The sequence below is a fragment of the Condylura cristata genome, unplaced genomic scaffold (assembly GCF_000260355.1).
Source record: "Condylura cristata isolate star-nosed mole 26May11 unplaced genomic scaffold, ConCri1.0 scaffold00014, whole genome shotgun sequence".
NCBI lineage: Eukaryota > Metazoa > Chordata > Mammalia > Eulipotyphla > Talpidae > Condylura > Condylura cristata.
Genome location: NW_004567115.1, coordinates 48,433,498 through 48,439,755, shown reverse-complemented (window position 1 = coordinate 48,439,755; position 6,258 = coordinate 48,433,498).

The window sequence follows — 6,258 nt, the reverse complement described above, 5'->3', positions numbered from 1 at the left end:
GTGATCAACAATCAGTAAGGATCAACAATCACTGAAGGGATGTTGAGATGCTCTTTGGAGTGACACACTCTTGTCAAAAATAGTTAAGCGTTCAAATGTCAAATAGCATAACAATGTTTTTCTTTTACTCTCAAGAACAGCTACAGACCCAATGATGAGACAAGGCTGATCCACAGCGTGTTCTAGTCACACATTCACCCTGCACAACTGGGGTTTGGTGACTTGGGGAGATTATACTTCTCTGTTCCATCCTCTTTTATGGCAGAACTTTCCTTTGACAGGTTTTATGCTGACAACAAAACCCTAGGGCTTATCCTCCAGTTTAAGAAAAATAACATATAAGCCTGATAGGGCAAAGATCACAGCCTTCATCCACTTCTTGGTATTGTCTAAATGCTGCCTGGACAACTAATGAGATCTGCTAATCTCAGCTGCCTGCAAGGATGCCTTGATTTAGTTACCTTCTGATATACGCAATTTATGCAATGTGAGGTTTAAGCGCTTTTCTTATTTCTCAATGTTTCTTATAGAAAGTCCAATGCTGTCAAAGTATTTACCATTTAGTTTGGTGCAGAGAGTTCCTCCAATAAAAGAACTGACATATTCACGTAAATATTTGATAAATGATCACGTAGCCCATTTTGTTTCAGATGCCAGGAGAAAGCCAGCCCTAAATAAAAAATGCAACAAAATATAAATATTTAGCCTATGTGGTTGTTATGTTTGAGATCTCCTCTTTGACATGGATTCAGGTGCTCTGTTTCTATAATACCTTTTGCATTATTTAATTCAATATATTTCCTGTTGCCTCAAGTAACTTAGTTGAAGCCTTTACAAAGATGGTCAAAGTCAACAAATTTAGGCAAAATCTAACCCACAGTGACAGAAAGGAGATCAAACAGAACATATATATTGAAAAATGCCTTCCAATCTGTAAATGTTATCTAAAAGAAATATCTAATTTGTTACCATGAATCACTTGTCAATTAAATAGCTACTATATTTAGTTACAATATACTATATGCGGTTATTGTTTTCCTTAGTGCAGCTTCATTACAAAATAATAACTACATATCAATTGCATTATGCAAATCAAGTGGGCACATGGTGATGAGTCAACTTATGAAGGTCATGTAACTTGGTAAATGAGCCAGAATTGAATTAAAGTCTATCTAAGTTAGCCTTGCAATTCTCTTCACTGCACTTCCAGACCAATAGGGAAAGAAAAAGCGCAGTATAGGATGGTGGGTTTCAAACATGGGAAATATCTTTATTTACTAATTTCTGCCCACTCTAGCAAGGTTTAGGACAGGTGGTGCCATGAATATATTTCATCCCTTTCTCATATGCCTATGATTCACATGGATATCATCATTACCTTTTGTTGACTTGGTATCTGAAACAAGTCTCTAAAGTTTGACCTTAATCACTGAAGAGATATTGAGATGCTCTTTGGAGTGACAAAGTCTTGTCAAAGATAGTTAATAAATGTTTAGACTTCCAGGACACTAGGAATGCATTACAAAATACCCTAAATGTCTCCTATTCAACTGGGGTGGGAGGGAGGGAGAGAGGAAAGATTACTAAATGTAATAAATAGTAAATTCCATAAAATGGCAGGAAGTAACATGTTAAGAAAAAAAATGAAACACAGAAAAATAGGATAGTGGAAAAAGAAGGAGGAAAGATTGTGATTTTAAATAGAATTGTCAGGTAAGACTTCGTTGAGCAAGAGACATTTGATGACTGTCTGTATGAAAGTAGGGGTTAACTACATGATTACAAGAGATAAGACTTGGCAGGTGGAGAGAAGATGCCGAACAAAGGCTTTCGTCTTATCATGCTTACAGAAGGACACATGAGAACTAATGAGATGGAGGTCAGAATTGACAAATTCGGAAGTCTCATATGCAATCATAGAGCTTTGTCTTTTACTCTAAAGAAAACGGGAGTCATCAGGAGTACTTATGTACAGGAATGACACATTTTAATAATGCCACGGTGTAATCATGTGACAGAGATTAATTAGGCTTCTGTATTGAAAATAGATGTTTGGAAAAAGAGAAGCACAGAATGGCAGGGACAAGTCAGGAAGCTCTTGTGTTAACTGTAGTAACAGACCATGATGGCTAGGGGAGGGGAGCACAGTGGCGACATCTGTTTGCATTCTGGATTATTTTAAGTAAGAGCTAATAGGGCTCCCTACTTGGTGTTAGGGCAAGCTACAGGGGATGAGTTTAAGTATGAGGTGGGAGGAGAGAAAAACAATAACTTGGACTTGTAGTGTACAGCGGAGACACATTTTAGACATCAGGTCTCAGCACCCCTCTGTTGTTGTGTCACCAGCAACAACTATGATCCTTTCCTTGAGTTCAAGTGCAGACACACATTTCTTCTCCGTAAAGTGCCATCAATGGTAACAAGTAGCCATTGATACAAATTGATAACAGATAACACATTGTTTGCCATCACTATCACTATGTGTTACTGGTTGTTAACTGAAGCATTTAATAAGTGCGTAATATAGATGTCCTTTTTTCTCAGATATATATATATATATAGTTTTGCTTCACACACACACACACACACACACACACACATATATATTAGTGCATAATATAGATGTCCTTTTTTCTCATATATATAATTTTGCTTCACATATACATTTGACATACAGATTCCTTTGTAATAGTATATTCATTTAGATCACATTTATAGCAAAATGCCATCGATTTCAATAATACTTCTTCTGAAACTACAATGTTTTCTTTAGAATTGAATTGAACTTATTAAGAGTCTGAGATGACTTCCACAGTTTATAACTCATAAACTGAAGATCAACATAACCGTACCTTCTACAATTTCATATTTTTCTACATGGCTAAAATAAACCCCCGAAGATGACCTAATTTGTTCCCCTTTATACTTTGTGTAGTGTTTATGATAAACGATAATTCTGGGTCAACATCTCATTTTAATAGAATTTAAAGGTCACTACTAATATGCTTTATTTCTTTCAAACAGAGAGCTATTTCACAGATAGCATTCCAACTTGATACATCTATGTTAATAGGGGGGAGAGGTTAAGTGAACCATCACGCAGGTGGTTTACTAAATAAGGATAATGTACAGAGAGTAGCAAGTGAAATAACAAGGATTCATCTCTAGTTGATGTTGTTGTTGCAACAATCCTATTTTGGAAAGTAACAATTCTACTATAATAAAGAAGATAAATATAACAGCTAAGTGTCTCTAAGCACCAAGGTAGTTAGTGTATTGGGGAAAACTATTAGTATTCAAAAATATCTAGGAGATGAAGTGATGGGCAGAAACTAACAAAAAAAGGTGTTCTGTAAGCACACTTTAAATACATGCTTTAAAACTAGCTAGCATAGATATATACTTTTGTGAAAGTAGTTAATATTAAAAATAAGGACAGACACATATTGTGAAGATAGTCATTTAAAGACGGAATACTAGTGGTGCAATAGATTAGGATGCAGCACTACAAGCTGGCCACAGTTGCTTCAGGGCAATTTCTATCCCCGGCCTGGATGGAGGTGACCCACATGGTGCAGCAGACCTCCCCTGATATGCCTGTTGTTCCCCTCAGCAGTGTACTTCATCAGTCCGCCTGTTCTGCTCCCCACTCTGTCTCTGGTGGATTCTCTCTGGCTGTACTCCAGTTCTATATGAATAAGTAAATAAATCTTAAAAAAATAGTAAAATAGTAAAGATTGAATACAATTAGTATAATTTATAGAGCAAAGGGCAGATTGTCTGGACATCTGGGTTATGATTATAGGTCCTTGAAAAACTAAGAACTGGCAAAAGTCACTTCCACTGCAGTTTTCATCACTTCCAAAATAATTGGGTGAATGTCTAGGTTTTCTGTTTGATTCCATTGGTCTGTGCGTCTGTTTTCGATCAAGAAGATATGGCATGTATTCACAATGGGCTACTACCCAGACATCAAAAAAGATAACTTCAGGGCCCTCCCTGGTGGTGCAGCGGGTTAAAGCACAGCACTGAGAATCTAAAGCCGCTACCACATGAGTTCGATTCCCGCCTGCCCTGGAGGTGACCACATGGCGCGGGAGACCTCTCCTGACCCGCCCGCTGCTCCCCTCAGCATTGTACTTTGTCGATCTGTCTGTTCTGCTCCCCATTCTGCCTCTGGTGAATCCTCTCACTCTCCACATCTCTGGCCTGTACCCCAGTTCTGTACGAATAAATAAATAAATCTTTAAAAAAAAAAAAACAGATAACTTCACAGCAACATGGATAGAACTGGAAGGGAATATACACAATGAGATAAGCCAGATGGAAAAAGAAAATATTGAATGGTTTTGCTTAAAGGAGGAATATGGGAGAACTAAATAAGGCATCAGGAAAAAATAACCTCAGCAGTAACAACAATAATAATACTAATAAAACAAAAACTGGCAGGCAACCATAAATAAGAGACATTCTGTGCAGGGAGGGAAAGGATCAAAAATGGAGAGAAGAGCACAAGGGACTATGATGATGGTTCCCGGGTGAACTGGGAATATACAATGATGTAAAAGATATAAATAAGGGCCCTTCCTGGTGGCACAGCGGGTTAGGACCAAGCACCGCAAGCAGCCGCAGCCGCTTCAGTCAGAGTGTGATCCCCAACCCTGAGGTGACGACATGGTGCGTCAGACCTCTCCTGACCCACCCACTCGCTGCTCCCCTCAGCAGTGTACTTCCTCGATTTGTCTGTTCTGCTTCCTGGTGAACACATCTCACCACCCCTGCCACTCTGGCTTGTACCCCAGTTCTGTATAAATAAATAAATAAATCTAAAAAAATACAAAAGATATAATAAAAAATAAATTATGAGAAACCCCAAATTAATGGGGTCTAGCACCATTCTCTTAGACAACATGTGTCTAGCTCCAAGCTTCTTCTCTTGCAATCTAAACATTTCTATAAGCCTAGATACTGACTGACATGACATGATATAATAGACAATCCCTAGTCCAACTCATAATCATATAAAATTACAAGGTACCTCTGTGTGTGTTTATACACACTCACACACATATACACACACAAAACATAAAAGTACATGATGAAGATAATGTACAATATAAGCTTTAATGTGTTGACTCTTATAAAATTACCTACACCCTGTCATCATCCAATTCTTTGTGAAGATAAACATTCGATTATATTTTAGAAAACACTGCTGAATATTTAGTTGCTAACCTTTTGAAACCCTACTACAAAACCTATATCATACCATGTCTGTGCTCACAATGCCAGAAAGTTATTTGTATATTTTTGAAAGCAGTTATTTATCAGATGTATCTTTTGAAAAACTTACTTCCAGTCTATGGCTTATCTTATAAGTTTTTGACATTATCTATCTCAAGCAAAATTTTCAATTATACTGAAGTCCAGTTTACCAATTATTTCTTTAATGAATTATTTCTTATTATAATGCTTTTGCCAGAATGCGTCTCTGTCATGATAACCAGGATCCTCTAGGTTTTCTCCAGCATTCTTTTCTAAATGTTCTATTGTTTTACATAGACCTATGCCCCATTTGAGTTCATTTCTTATAAAGGTGTAAGGCTTGTGCTTAGATTGTGTATGTGTGGGTTGCATTTGTTGTCCAGTCATTTCAACACCATTTGTTGAAGTCAGTCTTAACTACATTACATGTTTGCTCTCTTTGCAATACTCGCGGGTACCTATTTCTAGACTCTCGAGTCTACCCTTTCATTTGTCTGTTTTTTCCACTAATACCAAATGGTCCTGATTACTGTACATGCATTATTATCAAGTACAACAAATTCAAGTCAGTATCTTCAGCCTTCTAACTTTCTTTTTCCCTTCAATATCGGGTTGGCTATTCTAGGTCTTCTACCTCTCCATAAAAACTTTAGAATCAATACGCACATATCATTATAATAACTTGATGGGGTGTTCATTGGGATTGCATCTACTAGATAAAGTGAAGAAGGACTGGCATATTGAACCTTCCTATCCATGAACATAGACTGCCTCTCATTCATTTAGCTCCTTTTTGATCTCACAAATACATTATATAGATTTCATAGATATTTTATTAGGTTTATAACTATACATTTTTTTTTGAGATTTATTTATTTATGCATACAGAACTAGGGCACAGGCCAGAGGCGCAGGGGTGGCAAGAGGCTTCACCACAGACAGGGTGAGGAGCAGAACAGACAGATCTTTGAAGTACACTGCTGAGAGGAGCAG